Consider the following 19,711-nt stretch of genomic DNA (forward strand, 5'->3'; position numbering starts at 1 on the left):
TTTCTTTCCTGAAAGAAGATGAGCAGCAGCATTCTGAAAAAGCTGACGGTGGTTTAGAGGGGTCTGATCCAAGCCAACTTACAGAGAGTTACAATAATCAATGCTGAAAGGTACATCCAGGTTTTGGAGCAACACATGCTGTCATCCGAGCAACGTCTTTTTCAGGGACATCCCTGCTTATTTCAGGAAAATAACAGAATATTATAAAAATACATTAGCAAGAGGCATTAAACAGTCTCATGGCAGCCGGGACAAATATATTCTACAACCCCAATTCCAACGAAAATGTAAATAAAAACAGAATACAATGATTTTCAAATCCTCTTCAACCTATATTTAACTGAATACACCACAAAGACAAGAAATGCTTGTTTGCGCATTTCCAGAGACTGCCTGCCCCAGACTGACATACTGTGGCCTCTCTGTCAAGTACCTATTAATCCAGAAGATAAATAACTGCTCCACACCCAACCTCTCAAGCTTGGATTGTGTTAAATGCACTTGAGAAGTCAAACAACATAAGCCGCACATACCCCCCCCCCCCCCCCCCCCAAACTGTCGAGAAAGGAGAGTGCCCTATGGTGTGTTCAACTGAATATAGGTTGAAGAGGATTTGCAAACCATTGTATTCTGTTTTTTATTTACATTTTACACAGCATCCCAACTTCATTGGAATTGGGTTTGTAGTCTACTTGTGACAAAGGCATGGATAACCTTCTGTAGGTCAGTCCTAGAGAAATATGGCTTGGACTTGGCTCGGAAATGGAGGTGGAAGAAACTTGTTCTACCAACAGCACTGACTTGCTTATCAAATTTAAAATGTCTGTCAAAAATCATCCCATGGTTCCTCACACAGGAGTTAATGTTGTAACCCAGGGGACCCAGGACATCAGCAGAGCAGGCTGTGGAAGTGCTCCCCCCAAACAGGATAATCTCCGTCTTGGATTCATTAAGATTTAATAGGTTAGCACTCATCCAAGATTTGACCTCACTCAAACAATCCAACAATGGTTGCATTGGGTCATTGTCTAACGACCTTAGTGGTAGGTAAATTTGGACATCATCGGCAAAGCAATCGAAAATATTTGGTATTTTTGAAAGACACCACTAAGAGGCAACATGTACAAAAGGAAAAGAATAGGACCTAGAATGGAGCCTTGAGGGACTCCACAGGTCAGTGGGGCCACATCTGAAGAAAAGTGGCCCAGCTGCACAGAATAGCTCCGCTCTGTGAGGTAAGAACTAAACCAGGTGAGAGCAGAGCCTGTAATGCCCACACACTGCTCAAGATGATGGAGCAGAATCGCATGGTCCACTGTGTCAAAGGCAGCTGGCCAGTGTAAAAGCATCAGGATGGCAGGACTACTTGAGTTAGCAGCTAAAATCTCAGCAGAGCAGTTTTGGTGCTATGTCTAGGCTTAAAGCCAGGCTGAAACTTTTCAAAAATGTCATGCTGGCTAAAGATGACTGCAACTGGATGTAGACTGCTCTCTCCAACACCTTGGATAAAAAGGGGAGTTGAGATATAGCCCTAAAATTTGAAAGGATGGAAGTCATCACCATTCTTCTTTTTAAGTAAAGGTTTCACTACAGCATGTTTAAAAGCTAAAGGCACGCACCCAGAGGTGAGACTGGTGTTAACCAGCAACAAATGCCAAGTGCCTGTCAAACCACTGGACATCCTCAAAGCAGCAGTGATCACCCCTTTTGAACTTCTTGCGTCCCTATGTGAGTAATGGACAATGTTTGGTCCTATTATGCATATGACAAAATGCTGATATGTATGAGGCACATACCAAAGTGTCTTTGCCCCATTGATGTTTTCCCGTCAGGACCTCTGTGTGGTTAATGGGTGGGGCTGAGCTGTTCTATAAACTGTGTCTTGTGTGAACCAAAAGAGATATAAACGACACACACATAAATGACAAAGTGAAGTGTGTTGTCAAAATAGAAAATTATTGCTCCTTCTTTCATCCATGACAATTTGCACAGTGTAGAGCATTAGATTTTTTTTCATATACACTGTGTTCCTGTATAATGCACCATTTTTCCTCAGTTACAGCCTGGATTATTATCAAGGTGCAAGAAACTTTTCTTAGGAAATATGAAGGTGTTTTATTCATGCAATAGCTATACACAGAATAGAGGAGTGGGTTTGTGATCAGGATGGTGCCAGTTCACTCTTGTTTTATCAGACAGGTACACTCTGTAAGTGCTGTCTTGGTACAGTCTGTAACACCTGTCTTGATTCAGATGTTGGAGAGGTTTGACAGTCCTTACCTCAGTGGGCAACAGATCAGACTGATGTGGATGTACAACCCCTGGCAAAAATTATGGAATCACCGGCCTCAGAGGATGTTCATTCAGTTGTTTAATTTTGTAGGAAAAAAGCAGATCACAGACATGACACAAAACTAAAGTCATTTCAAATGGCAACTTTCTGGCTTTAAGAAACACTATAAGAAATCAAGAAAAAAAGATTGTGGCAGTCAGTAATGGTTACTTTTTTAGACCAAGCAGAGGAAAAAAATATGGAATCACTCAATTCTGAGGAAAAAATTATGGAATCACCCTGTAAATTTTCATCCCCCAAATTAACACCTGCATCAAATCAGATCTGCTCATTGACATTGACCCTATGCCATGACATTGACCCTATGTGTCTTTTAGCAAGGAATGTTTTTGCAGTTTTTGCTCTATGGCAAGATGCATTATCATCTTGAAAAATGATTTCATCATCCCCAAACATCCTTTCAATTGTCCAAAATATCAACATAAACTTGTGCATTTATTGATGATGTAATGACAGCCATCTCCCCAGTGCCTTTACCTGACATGCAGCCCCATATCATCAATGACTGTGGAAATTTACATGTTCTCTTCAGGCAGTCATCTTTATAAATCTCATTAGAAAGGCACCAAACAAAACTTCCAGCATCATCACCTTGCCCAATGCAGATTCGAGATTCATCACTGAATATGACTTTCATCCAGTCATCCACAGTCCACAATTGTTTTTCCTTAGCCCATTGTAACCTTGTTTTTTTCTGTTTAGGTGTTAATGATGCCTTTCGTTTAGCTTTTCTGTATGTAAATCCCATTTCCTTTAGGTGGTTTCTTACAGTTCGGTCACAGACGTGACTCCAGTTTCCTCCCATTCGTTCCTCATTTGTTTTGTTGTACATTTTTCGATTTTTGAGACATATTGCTTTAAGTTTTCTGTCTTGACGCTTTGTCTTCCTTGGTCTACCAGTATGTTTGCCTTTAACAACCTTCCCATGTTGTTTGTATTTGGTCCAGAGTTTAGACACAGCTGACTGTGAACAACCAACATCTTTTGCAACATTGCGTGATGATTTACTCTCTTTTAAGAGTTTGATAATCCTCTCCTTTGTTTCAATTGACATCTCTCATGTTGGAGCCATGATCATGTCAGTCCACTTGGTGCAACAGCTCTCCAAGGTGTGTTCACTCCTTTTTAGATGCAGACTAACGAGCAGATCTGATATGATGCAGGTGTTAGTTTTGGGGATGAAAATTTACAGGGTGATTCCATAATTTTTTCCTCAGAATTGAGTGATTCCATATTTTTTTCCTCTGCTTGGTCTAAAAAAGTAAGCGTTACTGACTGCCACAATCTTTTTTTCTTGATTTCTTATAGTGTTTCTTAAAGCCAGAAAGTTGCCATTTGAAATGACTTTAGTTTTGTGTCATGTCTGTGATCTGCTTTTTTTCTACAAAATTAAACACCTGAATGAACATCCTCCAAGGCCGGTGATTCCATAATTTTTGCCAGGGGTTGTATTAAGACCTAATGTAATGTACAAAATAGAAATTAAAACAGTGCTTTCATCCTAAAAATCCCTATGTTTCACTTAAAAATCTCTATGTCACACTTCATGCCTACATTGTAATTTAAGAGAGAATGTCTTTCACCATATGACTGAATTGATATTGAGCTATATAACTAAACCAAAATGTCTTCACAAAATTATGTGGATATTGATATGTAGTTTCCACATTACCACTGGTTGGCAAAATGATATATTTAAGTTTTCATTCATTTGTATTTTTGTAGTCGTCAATGTATTTAGGATTGGACTTATTCAGTTAAATCAATTTACACATTTACACACAACAGGAAATGCCAAATTTTGGATTGACAGACGAGATCCCATGGAATTTTACGGGAACTCAGTAACAAGTTCACACTGAAACAGGAAATGTCAAATGTTGAACACTTCCTGGCATGGGTGGAGCTAGAGTGGAGGCCAGGGTTGCAATGGACTCCCCTGAAATCTGATTGGACACAGATGATTGATATGTCATGGCACTGCATGTCTGGTTAAAACGAGCTGTTTTTTGAAATCAGTGAGTCACACTGACTGCTAGGTTTCTCCTGTCCAGTAGTTGGTGCTGTGTACCACAAAAAAGTTCTAATCCACTTTAGCAGCAGAAGAAAAAAGCTTGCCTCAGATTTGAACTGACCACGTCATTTGAACTATGGACTAATAATGACACCAAAGTTATATTGGTGAGTAAACGACCGTGTTTTATGCCAGAAATGAGGTCCAGGTTGTTAAAAGTGCCATTTCTCCTTTAATTTGGGTTGCCTTATATATGCGATTGTCTCCAGTGATTTTTAAACACCAGGCGGCTGTTGATTAAATAACCTCTTAATTTTGCTGTCTGAGTGACACCAGGATGATGTATTTCACTTAAAAATACACATGCCACGGAGTGTTTCTCAACTGTACTCAAAGGTATTGGAACACTTGGCATTTCACACATTTTAATTTGCTTATGCCATTTCAAATGCTAATCAATAAATCTAAAGTTATCTAACTGAAAGCAAATGTCAACAACTTGATATTAATTAAAACTATTAATTAATAGATAAAACTAAAATTAATTAATAAAACTAATAATTAATTAATTAATTAATTAAAACTATTAAGCTGAAAACCTCCACATTTCAGGCTCTATTGATCCAGGACGCCGTGAGAGAACAGAGAAGTTTCAGAAGAAGTTGGTTTCAGCATTTTATCTGGATATTCCACTGTTAAAGGAGATTTTTTTAATGAAAGACATGCGGACGGGTCCGCGCTTCGGGACGCAGCCGGCGCAGTGCGGCGGCACAGGAAAAACACCTCCGTGTTGATAACCATTTGTAAAATCCAGGCGGCTTTTGATGGCTTTCAGTGGAGTGAGTATATGAGAAATTGTTTAACAGTTGGACATGTTCCAGCTTGTCCTTAAGGCTTCCAACGGAGGTGTTTTTCCTGTGGCGGAGCGTCGCAGCAGCTGCGTGCCGACGCTGCAATCCGCCCGCACGTCTTTCATTAACAAAATCTCCTTTAACAGTGGAATATCCAGATAAAATGCTGAAACCAACTTCTTCTGAAACTTCTCTGTTCTCTCACGACGTCCTGGATCAATAGAGCCTGAAATGTGGAGGTTTTCAGCTTGAAACAGGCTGATGACGGCACCTGGGACCGCTGCACGACGTCTCGCTCTGTGGGAAGTCCTTAAAGCTACAGTATCACCTCAAAATCTCTCATCAGCCGTTAAAATTTTCACCGAAAACCAGCTTAATTTTTTGAACCGTGTCCACTTCGATGTGTCTCACAGGTTTAGAAAAATTTTAGATCAAACACAGCGCCAGTCTCTCAGCAACGTCTCAGACAAAGGAATTCCGACGAGGGGCTGGACGACTCCTCCCACAAGGAGTGCTCACAGACGAATGACGTCACCGACAGGCGCGGAAAAACTCACGCATGCGCACGAGGGTTCAAGCATGTCTGACGTAAAAACATATGAATGAAATCCATATAGTTTTTGAAAAAATAAAAAGGACCTATACTTTATGGACAGCCCTCGTGTGTATATATATATATGTATTGTATTTCTTGTATTTTAAATGGCATAAACAAATTAAAATGTGTGAAATACCAAGTGTTCCAATACTTTTAGAAGACACTGTATCCTAACCTTATGATGAAGGCAAAATGAGTGTGGCATTATTACTGTTTTGTTTTAAAATGTTTTTCACTATTACTATGACAGTGATGTCGTATATCATATATCATATTAATATGACACTATTGAGATACAATAATTTGGCCATATTGTACAGCCCTACTGTCAACTAACTCAAAACTTTGAATATTAATTTACATCTACATTAAAAAATGCTTAAAGTGGCAGGGGGTTAAGAGGGCTGTAATTAGGGGAGCCCCCCCCGAAGCTGAAAGGAGGAAAAAAAAAAAAAGAAAAATGTTTAAAAAGATGGGGCGGAAAGGTTTTAGAAGGCTCATGGTCTTTGCTCATTCATGTCCGTGACATATTAAAATTAAGTACTGCACAGGCTCGAATAAAATAGAGTCCTAATTACAAGATGGCTTCCTTTCTGAAGACTATATCCTGTTTTAAAAAAGAAAATGATTTTATTTCAAAATAAGAGCATAGTGATTTACAGATTAGAGTTGATAATGCAGGTAGTTCAGGTAGGTAGGCAGGTGGACAGGAACGTACAGCCCATCCATAAAGTATTCACAGCGCTTCATTTTTTCTACATTTTCTTTTTTGTTACAGCCTTATTCCAAAATGGATGAAATTCATTGTTGTCTTCAAAATTCTATACACACAATACCCCACAATGACAATGTGAATTTTTTTTATGAGATTTGGTGCAAATTTAATAAAATGTATTCACAACCTTTGACATGAAGCTCAAAATTGAGCTCAAGTGCACCCTGTTTCCACTGATCATCCTTGAGGTGATTCTACAGCTTAATTGGAGTCCACCTGGGGTAAATACAGTTGACTGGACATGATTTGGAAAGACACACACCTGTCTACATATAAGGTCCCACAGTTGACAGTGCATGTCAGAGCACAAACCAAGCATGAAGGCAAAGGAATCATTGCAGACCTCTGAGACAGGATTGTCTTGAGGCACAATTCTGGGGAAGGGTACAGAAACATTTCTGCTTCTTTGAATGTCCCAATGAGCACAGTGGCCTCCATCATCCATAAATAGAAGCAGTTCAGATCCACCAGGACTTTTCCTAGAGCTGGAAAGATGGGCCTTAGTCAGAGAGGTGACCAAGAACCTGAAGCTCACTTTGTCAGAGCTCCAGCATTCCTCAACCCAGTCTCACGGCAAGTCGTGTTTCAGCAGCACGAAATATACATTAATCTATTGGTTCATGATATTGTGATGAAAAGTGCCTCATTTTCGTCACGGCAGCACAAATTCATTCTAATTCATTCCATGATGGCTGCACAAAATTAAAAGTGAAGCCGGGGGGGTTGGGGTGGTTATGGTTAGGGTGGGGGGAAGGAGTAAGTTTAGGTTATGGTTAAGGTTAGGGTTCGGGGTAGGAATAGGGTTTGGAATAGTGAGTTAAAAAAACCTGTAACGAAAATTTGACTCATTTCATCACTGGAGCATGAAAAAAAAATGTGTGACTGGGCTGCATTCTTCTGTGGAGAGAGAACAACTTTTCAGAAGGACACCCATCTCTGCAGCAATCCACCAATCAGGCCTGTATGGTAGAGTGGCCAGACGGAAGCCACTCCTCAGTTAAAGGCACATGGCAGCCCAACTGGATTTGCCAAAAGGCACCTGAAAGACTCTTACCATGAGAAACAAAATTCTCTGGTCTGGTGAGGCAAATATTGAACTCTGGCGTGAATGCCAAGCATCATATTTGGAGGAAACCAGGCACCATCCCTACAGTGAAGCATGGTGGTGGCAGCATCATACTGTGGTGATGTTTTTTTAGCGGCAGGAAGTGGGAGACTAGTCAGGATTGAGAGAAAGATGAATGCAGCAATGTACAGAGACATCCTGGATGAAAACCTGCTCCAGAGCTCTCTTGACCTCAGTTCATCTTTCAGCAGACAATGACCCTTAGCACACAGCCAAGATATCAAAGGAGTGGCTTCAGGACAACTCTGTGAATGTCCTTGAGTGGCCCAGCCAGAGCCCAGACCTGAATCTGACTGAACATCTCTGGAGAGATCTGAAAATGCTGTGCACCGACGCTTCCCATTCAACTTGTTGGAGCTTGAGAGGTGCTGCAAAGAGGAATGAGCAAAACTGCCCAAAGATAGGTGCTCCAAGCTTGTGGCATCATATTCAAGAAGACTTGGGGCTGTAATTGCTGCCAAAGGTGCATCAACAATGTATTGAGGAAAGAGTGTGAACACTTATGTAAATGTCTTAGTTTTATTATTATTATTATTATTATTAATAATAATAATAATAATAATAATAATAATAATAATAATAATAATAATAATAATAATAATAAATCTGCAAATATTAAAAAAAACTTTTTCATTGTTGTCATTATGTGGTGCTGTGAGTTGAATGTTGAAGGAAAAAAATATTTACTCCATTTTGGAGTAAGGCTGTAACATAAGTTGTGGAAAAAGCGAAGTGCTGTGAATACTTTCTGGATGCATTGTAGGTTTCAGGAAGATCAGTGGATAAGGCATTGCCTTGCCAATATGGAGACCAATATGTATTCTACCTGTTTTTGTCATGGGACAAGACAATCTGCATTGTCTCACTCCACCCAGCTATAAATGGGTACTGGTCTTGGCTGTGGAAATAACCCACATTGGACTGGCATTCTGTCCGGTGGGAGTCGTAGACTCTCATCTGCATCAACAGACCTCAGGGCCTATTTCGGACTTACTTCTTGATGAAGAAAGTCCAAATTAATTATTTACTACACTATTCGATCACTGTTGAGCAAGCCATGTGTCACATAGTTGATTTTTACATTAAACATACAAATCTTTCATCTGAAACCACAATATATTCCTCAACAGCCACAGTGTGTCATTTACATTCCTAATTCACTGACAGTCTCCAAATCATATGCATGTGGCTGAAGAGGTGAGCTGGACTGTGCCTTTCAGAAAATTGGAGAGGAGATAAATTATTTTGTGACCAATTTTTTTGGAATGCTATGTGGCAATTAATGGTGGATTCCTTCCCATTTTGCTGTGTGTGTGCTGCATCACTGTGCACTGTTGTGCCAACATGCACACAGCATGAGCACACAAAGCCTGTGTCCTTTCCAGTACGGTGTCCCCATGGCCGCTTTATCACATTGTAAATATCTATGAAGTGGAGCAGAAGTAGAAAAACCTAACTTTTTATTGGAATGTTGAATGGTGGATAATCTTTGTGTATTAATAACATGGACACACACTATGTTTAACTGTATTTTAGAGTACAAAATGTTTCCACAAATCATTGTAACTGCTGTTTATTACAGGACCTCAGAAACCGACGTGATTAATTAACCAATTACTTGAAGGGTGATTTTAAAATTTTGACAACAGGCAGTTGTCCAGACAGTTTATCCAAATGTGCACACATTGCTATGCAGAAATAGATTTTTGTACTGGGTCAGTCGTCTTAATGTCCTTAGACCCGACATTGAACAGGAATGAGTTTTTGGGAAAAAAAAAATAGGTGTGTAACTGTGTGTAATTTCATTAGAAGTGTCAGCTGATATAGCCATAGCTTGTTCTGCCATCCTGACCTTTCTGGGTCCTATAATGAAACTGTAAAATTTGGGCTTTAAATAATATATATCTAGTCTGCAGTTACACATTTAACTTCAACAGACCTTGCAGCCCTGTGCTGAGCCTGACATTGTCATGAACCAGCACTTCATAGCACTTAAATACGATAGACAGACAATGCAATCATTGTGAATAAAAATGAAATGAAAAAAATCACAGAGCAGTGTTAGATATAAAGAGTTTATGTTGTCCCTGTCTTAAGTATCATTTGATGTTGAAGCCATGACTCCCAGGCTTTGCTAAAATCATTATTAGTTGAAGTATAATACTAATGCTGCTTTCAAGAAAATCCAGTGGAAACCTCCAAGTTCCAAACCATGCATTTGCTTGATGAACTTAGAAAACAATATGAATGTACACAGTAATATATTCAATCTTTGCTGTTGGTTTTACAAGAAACCATGTTGTTGCAATGGCTTAATGTGGATGAGAAAGATGGAACATGTGTCAAACTGGCGTATTTCTTTGTGGTATGGACTCAGTGACATTATCAGTTATTGCAGATATGTTTGCAGAAACTACAGTGCTGGCAACTTCACTACTATATAAAGAATACAAACATATCACAGACAAAAGTAATAAAATTAATTTGCTAAAAGGTTAATGATTAAGACTCCTTTGTTTTGGCTTCCCCGGCAAGTAATATTATTGGCATTATGGACTAAATATATAGAACAACTCCCACAAGCTCTTAGTTTAATTACCTGCTGTAGATTTTCTTTTTCTATTGTAGGTCAGCTGATCACACAGCTTGTCCACAAAGAAAGTAAATCCAGTGGAGCCTGCAGTACATATAACTAGTTTTGGCCTTTTTATCACTGCAACACTGCAATGGATAGTAGGGTTCCCCCACCTGCTAAACAAAAACAGAAGAGCTGCAATGGAGAGAAAAGGTGACAGATGGACTGATGTGGAGGTAAAGCAAGGAATCATGGACGAGGAAAGTGAAAATTTCCATCAGTGGAGCTGGATTCTTGCAAATTAAACACACTGAAAAACAGTGCAGACAGAAAACTTTTATCAGGACTACAAATCTGAACACACTGCAAAAAACTGCCTAGAGAGATTTTCAGTGACCACAACAAGAAAAGATGTACACACCACAAAACCAGTGGAATACAGTACCACAGTGCACCTGTGATGGAGGGACAAAACACTGCAGTTTGTTCCATGACAGTGTTGCAGTTGAGTGGACATTGCAATCAAGAAGACTGCAGGCAGATAAAAAAAAAAATAAATGTTGCTACTTTAAGAGTTTGTATTACCAAGCAATCTTATGACAAGTCAAGCAAAAACAAGAGTAATCTGAGATTTCTGACGGCCGCCAATCCAGATCTGGATCACCTCCAAAATTCAGTGTAGTCTTCCAAATCCGAATATCCATCTGTGGTGCAAATTTGTTGAGAATCTGTGAAGTAGTTTTGACATAATCCTTCAAAGCTTGTATGAAGTAAAATCTTGATCCAGAATCCAGAACCAGATCACCTCCAAAATTCAGTGGAATCTTCCATACCCTAATATCTATCTGTGGTGCAGATTTGGTAAGAATCGTTGAAGTAGTTTTGACATAATCCGTCAAAGTTGTTAGATATATTTCTGTGTTTAATTATGGTTTTATTAGTTTTCTGTACTTGTTTTGGTATTAAGGTAGCTATTTCATTTAGGGTTATACTTTAAGTTTCATTCTTATTCTCATTTTTCTTTGTTGTCTCTTGGTATTTGCATGTAGAACTGGATTTAACCAGTTTGTACCACTTAGGAGTTAGGTTACAATTATAAATCATATGTCTCCTGTTATTGCACGGACCTGGGGCAGGGGGATGGACCTCCCTTGAATGCCCACAGGGGGCCAATAAGACAAAGATTTTGCGAAATAAGGTCCACCTCTGTCACGCATATGTAATCCTGTATAATAACTGCTTGTATCCATAGTTCTGGGTTCTGTAACAGCGGATCTTGTCTGTAAGAGAAGTTCTTGCAGGGCCCAGGCCTGATTATTTTTGCTGTGACTTTGATTCAATTTAAAAGTGTGGAATAGTTCAAGTTTGTACTTTGTAAGGGGCAGTATTACAAAAAGAACTGGGGGAAGAAATAACAAAGTCTATACAGACTAAAATCTTGATCCAGAATACAGATCTGGATCTGGATCACTTCCAAAATTCAGTGGAGTCTTCCATGCCCTAATATCTATCTGTGATGCAGATTTGGTGAGAATCTGTGAAGTAGTTTTGACGTAGTCCTTCAAAGTCTATATAGACCATAATCTTGATTCAGAATACAGCTCTAGATCTGGATCACCTCCAAAACTCACTGCAGTCTTCCATGCCCTAATATCTATCTGTGGTGCAAATTTGTTGAGAATCCATGAAGTAGTTTTGACATAATCCTTCAAAGCCTGTATAAAGTGAAATCTTGATCCAGAATCCGGATCCAGATCACCTCCAAAATTCAGTGAAGTCTTCCATGCCCTAATCTCTATCTGTGGTGCAGATTTGGTGAGAATCTTTGAAGTAGTTTTGACATAATCCTTCAAAGTCTATATAGACTAAAATCTTGATCCAGAATGCAGATCTGTATCCAGATCACTTCCAACATTCAGTGGAGTTTTCCATGGCCTAATATCTATATATGGTGCAAATTTGTTGAGAATCCGTGAAGTAGTTTTGACATAATCCTTCAAAGCCTGTATAAAGTGAAATCTTGATCCAGAATCCGGATCCAGATCACCTCCAAAATTCAGTGGAGCCTTCCATGCCCTAATCTCTATCTGTGGTGCAGATTTGGTGAGAATCTTTGAAGTAGTTTTGATATAATCCTTCAAAGTCTATATAGACTAATATCTTGATCCAGAATGCAGATCTGGATCCAGATCACTTCCAAAATTCAGTGGAGTTTTCCATGGCCTAATATCTATTTGTGGTGCAAAGTTAGTGAGAATCCATGACATAGTTTTGATGTAAGTAGTTTTGACATAATCCTTCAAAGTGTATACAAAGAGAAATCTGATCCACTATCTGACTCTAATGGAGTCTTCCATAGCCTTATATCTGTGGTGAACATTTCATCAAAATCTGTGCAGTAGTTTTGACATAATTCTGCTAAAGGTCAGACAAATTAAAAAAAATAAATGAACCCCAATGATTTCATTATGTCCTCGGGGGACATATTAAGTCTAGTGCGCTAACGCTGGACACTAACAATAGGTAGCAAGCACACTTTTGAAGCTGCTTGCACCTCACTTTATGAATAAAGTTTGTTTCCTAGCTAATACAAGCATTAGATGTTTGCTGTCACTGCATGTGGTTCATCACTGCAGTGGAGACACTACAGCTGAGAAGGCCAATTAAAAGGCCTTTGCTGTACATGTTCCTGAAATCGGGTGCAGACTGATTTCCTGCGGTGGAAATGGGCATCTTGACATTGTCCAGTGGTACTGTATGGAAAAACTGCACACCGAGCTGTCAAGCATCCACTTCACAAAGAATTTAAGCAGCCAGTGATATCTTCAAACCTCCTCAAGGTTGTGCCATGGACCCTATCAGGGCCACATACTGGGTCTTCACAAAGCACAACCCGCTGTGCACCTGCCGCCACTGCATAATACATCATCTACTCAATGCCAAAATTGGAGACAACATTGCGGTGTACGCCTTCCAACTCTTGAAGTTGTACCTTTGAAGCCCCGCTGTTATTTTGTTTTTTTTTAGCTATGCAGTGTGTCTGGAGCACCGCGGCCTTACATTGCCCTCCAAAATTAATAAATAGAAAGCCATGAATGCAATGAGAGAGCCAGACTGTCTTTCTCAAGATGAATTTGCTGCTGGAATATCAAGAAAAAGGCTGAGTTTATCTCTAATACAGAGTTGTACACTATGACAAATAAATAATGACACGGTGTTATCGGGATGAAACCAAAAAACAAAAAGGCTTGTGTTCCTTTTTTTACCAACCTGATAATTTAGTGGCCTTGTCATGTGCGACAAAGGCTGGAGTTGCAAAATCTGTTGAACCAAGAGATCCTTAGCTGCAATGTGAAGCAAATCCACAATCATGTTGAAACATGATTGTGGATCTATGAAACAGGCTCAGGGAGAACATGCACTCCTGCATGCTAAATTATACCCTGACTTCAACTTTCCTTTAATTTATCTAAAAACCAATTGGAAGGTATAAAAAAAAAGTCATGATTAAAGTTTTGCATGAATAACATCCAATTATTTTACATTAATTGTAATCACTTTCAGACCTGTCAGCGCCAAAGCTGAGTGTATCGTCTCTGTCTCAGAGCAACGGTTGAGTAAACCTGACAGCAATTATGTGCTCATTTAACAATAACTTTTAATCAAATGCATTGAACAAACACCGTTTATGGCCAGAAATGATGATCTGAAATTGCAATTGGAATCGGGTTTCTTTGTCGGTGCTCTTGCAAGAAATCATTTGCACCATTTGGAAGCATATGCGACTTTATGATCAATAATGAAATTGTTATTTTGGCAACCAGCAATTGAGGTTGCACAGCAGGAGAAGGTGTAATTAAAGTGCGACTGAATAGCGTCAAATAGTCGGCAGTAAAAGCTCTTACGAAGTGACAGAACAAAAGAGAAAGCAAACTATGTTGTAGAAAACGTTGTCAGTAAGGCTTCTAAAGTGTCGATGCCTATATGTGACAGGTTAATAATGTTCCCTAAAAATGGCAGAAAATTAAACCTTCAAACAAAAGGAGGAGAATGAAATCATGACATAAGATCAATAGAACATCCCAGCAGCCATTTGGCATGCAAAAGTTTATTTATAAATGGAACCTTGCAGCTAATCGGGCTGCATGATCTTGTCTTACACAGCATCAAAGAGATTTTTGACATTGATACTCTTTCTCAGCAAGGTGCACTGTTTGTCTTCAACTGTTTTTAGCTATGAGAGCTACATCCCCCACCCCACCACCAAACACACACACGCACACACCTCCAAAAAAAGGGGAAAACATTCTGTACATTTTAGTGTAGTGTCCGTAGGAAGTTTGTATTCCTATAGAAAATTTGGGAGCTTAAGTAGATTTCTCATGGATGGTCGTATGCTGTATTTGAAGGTGGGATGTCGAAAGAGGTGTACTTATGTTATATTATTATTTGAATATAGTATTTCATATTGTTTTAAAAAATCAGTTTTATTATCAATGATATGAAAATAAAAGAATCTCTATTAAAGAGGTTATTGGAAGAGAGTCAGACAAAACTAGAAGCACTAGGAGAGCGCAGACCTCCGCCAAGGCCATAGGGTCACTGATGTCACATGGAATACCCTTTGGGTTAAGAGACTTATTCCACATCGTTTCACACATCTACCATCATGTTTCAGATTCAGTGGTTAACCCTCTGGGGTCCAAGAGCAGTTTTTGGACAGTTCACTCGCCTGGCATAAATGTTTTATTATTGCAGCTTATTATTATTAACAGCTCTCCCTGCATCCCACAATCAAGTTTTATGTCTCTTTTTAGGACAACCTGTACTTTCAAAATATATATGCTATAGTTGTGTTTTATAAGTGTAATAAAGGTTTACAATCAGAAATAAGAAAGGAAAAAGTAAAGCGGACAATAATTTTCCACACACATTTATTCAAAACACACAGCAAACTATAAACTAGTAACACATCACTTCTAAAAACAATCTTTGGTGTGTCACGTGAGGTGAATCCGCCCTACGATTGGATTTTGAAAAACCATGTGACGGTGAACCAATTCCAATTGGACACTCACATTGCTCATGTCATCACACACATTCTATGAGGATGGACGGGCTTCTCAGACTCTGATGTTTGTTCACAGTGTGAGCTAAACAAAACTGATACCTATTATCATGCTCTTTGGCTCTGCTCACCTGTCCAATTTTTTTGGTCAAAAGTCATTGAAAAACTGTCCTCTATCTTGGGATATAGAATTCCCTTATCTGCTAATGTATGTTTACTTGGAGACACGACAATTATTGAACTGCCATTAAACAAGCTAAAACTATACTTATAGCACTGACCATTGCCAAAAAACAATTTTGCTGAATTGGAAAAATAAACAATCAATCAGTATTAACCACTGGTCAAACCTCCTTATTGAATATATATAGATGGAAAAAATAGCCGCTTCATCAAAAAAACTAGTACCAAAATTTAATGAAACATGGTCCTTATTTATCAACTCATTAACTTTGAATTTGGAGGGCTAATAAAATAAATAAATAAATAAAAAATAAAATTCTCTTTTCTTTTTGCCTGTTAGGGAATGCCACTTTTGCACCTGTACTGTATTAATATTAGATTATGATTTGTTCCTATTATTGTTGACCTACTGACTTTTCTCTCTCTTGTGCCGCTGATCCAGGTTACAGTTCTTTGGGGTACTCTTGTTGTCAGAGACTGATACTGTGTGGTTTAGTTTTATTTATTTATTTTTTTTCCTCTTCTTTTCTTGAATATGATTGAATTGTTGGAGGAGAGAGATTGTGTCTTTTAGAGTGGCTGGCCCCTCGGGTGCAGCGGGGCTGTGTGGCCTGGCCATGTGTGGATGGTTTGGTGTCTGGGTGTTGGGTCCTGGACTTGCTGGGGGATTTGTGGTTGGGGGTGGGGCTTGGGGGGTCCGGGGGTTTGCTTCCCAGTGCTGCCCGTTGGTGCCGCGGGCTTCCAGGGGGGTTGGGCTGGGTGGTGGTCCACGCTCCTTTCGGCTCCTCCCTTGTGGGGCGTGGGTGCGCCTCTGTGCCTGGGGGGGCTGGGCAGCTGGCTGGCCCGCCGGTGGGGGCCCGGGTGCCACGCCACGGGCCTTCTGGTCCTATTGTCGGTGGGGGTGGTGGAGGGGAGAGAGTTTGGCGGCAATCGTTCCTTTTCAGTTGGGTCTGTCTGCTCTACCGTTGGTGGGTTGAGGTGTGGTGCCTGGGCGGGGGGTGGTGCCTCTCCCCGGGGCTTGGGTGTGTGTGGCCCCCCATGCCCCGGCCTCTCCCTCCGGGTTTGTGGGGCCCGCCTGTCTCCCCTCTGCTCCTGGGCTGCCCCTGCCGCTCCGGGGTCTCGTTATGCACCTTCCCTGGTTCGGGGACCTCCGGGCGGGGTGGCCCGTCCATCTGCGGCTCCCTGGCCCCCTGTCCCCCCCTGTTGGTTTGCTCCTCCCTGGCCTCCAGTGCTCCTCCGGGGCTGCCCACCTCCTCCCGTCCTGTGGTTTCCCTGGCACCTCTGCCGGATCTGGGGTTGGGCTGGGGGCCCGGTGGGGCCGGTGTGGGTGGCCTCCTCCCCTTGCCGCACCTCTCCCTCCGCCTGCTGCTTGGGGTTGGGCCTCACGTGTCACACCCTTTTAATGCACTTCACCAGGTTAGCACCTGCACGCACATTGTATTGGGTTGTAAATAGCACATTGTAGGGTTCACATGATTTGTGGTAGGGTGTTTGGGATGGGTTTGCAGGGCAGTCTGTGGCGTAGCTGTGCACTGCAGCCTTCCACTGCGATCCCCATCCGCCACCCCTGCCTTGCAGTTTTAATGCACACACCTTCCTTATACACGTTTAGTAAACACCTTCACCAATTTAGAGTCGGGGTCACTCGGCGGTGGTGGGTTTGCAGGGCTGGCTGTGGCACAGCCATGTGCTGTGGCCACCCACGGCAGTCTGCCACCTGCCATCTCTTGCCCTGCTTTTAAGGCAACACTTTATCTTTGCACACTTAGGGGGTCATACACAGCAAGGGAGATTAATTGTAACAACTATGGTGGGGTTGGTAGGTAGGGTGAGTGTGGCACGTAGGGTTGGCTTCCGGATAGAAGCTGTCGGTTGGCTTTGAGTAGGATGTTGTAGGCTGATCGGGAACGGCGGATGGGGATCACACACACACACCACATTCACTCATGCACTACATACCTCCTGTCTTGCAAGAATAAATTGCATATATGCGTATTAATGTTCATAAATGGTTCTGCCAGTGTAGCATTTGCCATTAGTATATATGCCGACAAGGGGAAAGAAAAAAAAAAAAGATGGTGGACGGTGGCTTGAAAATCTGCAGAGTTAACTTTTCAGCAAAAAAAAAAAAAATTAATTTCTTTCTTATATCATTAAAAAGTTATTTATAATTTCGTAAAGCTTGGTCTCAGCCCGGCGGCCCGGTCCATGCTCACAGCCCCTGGCTGTTTGGACGTGGAATGTCACCTCGCTAGGGCTTGTGCTGAGGAGGTTGAGAGATACCGACTAGAGATAGTCGGGCTCACCTCCACGCACAGCTTGGGCTCTGGTACCCAACTCTTGGAGAGGGGCTGGACGCTTCATTTTTCTGGTGTCGCCCACGGGGAGAGGCGGAGAGCTGGGGTCGCATTGCTTATTGCTCCCCAGCTCAGTCGCCAAGTGTTGGAGTTCACTCCGGTGAACGAGAGGGTCGCGTCCCTATGCCCTTGGGTCGGTGACAGGTCTCTCACCGTTGTCTCGGCCTACGGGCCGAGCAGCAGTGCAGAGTACCCGACTTTCCTGGAGTCCCTGGGAGGGGTACTAGGTAGCGCTCCGACTGGGGACTCCATTGTTCTCCTGGGAGATTTCAACGGTAAGGTCTATTCCAGAGTACTAGAGAGGAGAATTCGACCAATGGTCGAACCTCGGATTCAGGAGGAGCAGTGTGGTTTTCGTCCTGGTCGCGGCACACTGGACCAGCTCTACACGCTCCATCGGGTGCTCGAGGGTTCATGGGAGTTTGCCCAACCAGTCCACATGTGTTTTGTGGATCTGGAGAAGGCATTCGACTGTGTCCCTCTGCGCACCCTGTGGGGTGTGTTCCGGGAGTACGGGGTCCGGGGTCCTTTGCTAAGGGCTATCCGGTCCCTGGACGACCGCAGCAGGAGCTTGGTTCGCATTGCCGGTAGTAAGTCAAACCTGTTTCCAGTGCACGTTGGCCTCCGCCAGGGCTGCCCTTTGTCACCAGTTCTGTTCATTATTTTTATGGACAGAATTTCTAGGCGCAGCCAGGGTGTAGGGGGGTCTGGTTTGGGAACCACAGAATCTCGTCTCTGCTGTTTGTGGACGATGTGGTTCTGTTGGCTTTGTCAAATCAGGACCTTCAGCGTGCACTGGGGCGGTTTGCAGCCGAGTGTGAAGCGGATGAAAATCAGCACCTCCAAATTAGAGGCCATGGTTCTCGACCGGAAAAAGGTGCTTTGCCCTCTTCAGGTCGATGGAGTGTCCTTGCCTCAAATGGAGGAGTTTAAGTATCTCGGGGTCTTGTTCACAAGTGAGGGACGGATGAAGCGTGAGATCGATTGACGGATCGGTGCAGCATCTGCAGTGATGCGGTCACTGTATCGGACCATCGTGATGAAGAGAGAGCTGAGTAGGGGGGCAAAGCTCTTGATTTACCGATTGATCTATGTTCCGATCCTCACCTATGGTCATGAGATTTGGCTCATGACCGAAAGAACGAGATAGCAAGTACAAGCAGCCGAGATGAGTTTCCTCCGCAGGGTGGCTGGGCGCTCCCTTAGAGATAGGGTGAGGAGCTCGGTCACTCGGGAGGAGCTCGGAGTCGAGTCGCTGCTCCTCCACGTCGAAAGGAGTCAGTTGAGGTGGCTCGGGCATCTTTTCCGGATGCCCCCTGGACGCCTCGCTGGAGAGGTGTTCCGGGCACGTCCCACTGGGAGGAGGCCCCGGGGAAGACCCAGGACACGCTGGAGGGACTACATCTCTCGGCTGGCTTGGGAACGCCTTGGGGTTCCCCCAGAGGAGCTGGAGGAGGTGTGTGTGGATCGGGAGGTCTGGGCGGCTTTGCTTGAGCTGCCCCCGCAACCCGACTCCGGATAAAGCGGAAGAAAATGGATGGATGGATGGATGGATGGTCTCAGCCATCGTATACGATGGCATCGGCCCCAGAGGGTTAAACCCTTAGATCTTCAGCAAATGTATTTATAAAGGGAAACTGTGTGAACTACACGTTTTTTTTCTAATAACAACTTTATTCAATGAGGAGAAACAAATGCTAAATTATTCTTGTGTCGTAACTTAATTTTTGTTCAGCCTTTGTGACCCATCTTCATGAATTTAGATGCAAAAATGTTGAAACTGGCCCTATCCTGCAATGATAAAGAATCCT

At 42.1% G+C, this 19,711-nt stretch overlaps 1 long non-coding RNA gene across 1 annotated transcript; it reads right to left on the bottom strand.

Moving 5' to 3' along the window:
- Positions 1–1,120: 1,120 nt before the first annotated feature.
- LOC117520573 lies at positions 1,121–11,922 on the bottom strand. Its single transcript, XR_004563691.1, has 3 exons — positions 11,911–11,922; positions 9,329–9,334; positions 1,121–1,385 (listed from the first exon to the last, which is right to left on the bottom strand). It is a non-coding gene; the product is annotated as an uncharacterized LOC117520573 (long non-coding RNA).
- Positions 11,923–19,711: the final 7,789 nt, after the last annotated feature.

This window comes from Thalassophryne amazonica, chromosome 1, assembly GCF_902500255.1.
Source record: "Thalassophryne amazonica chromosome 1, fThaAma1.1, whole genome shotgun sequence".
Taxonomy (NCBI): Eukaryota; Metazoa; Chordata; class Actinopteri; order Batrachoidiformes; family Batrachoididae; genus Thalassophryne; species Thalassophryne amazonica.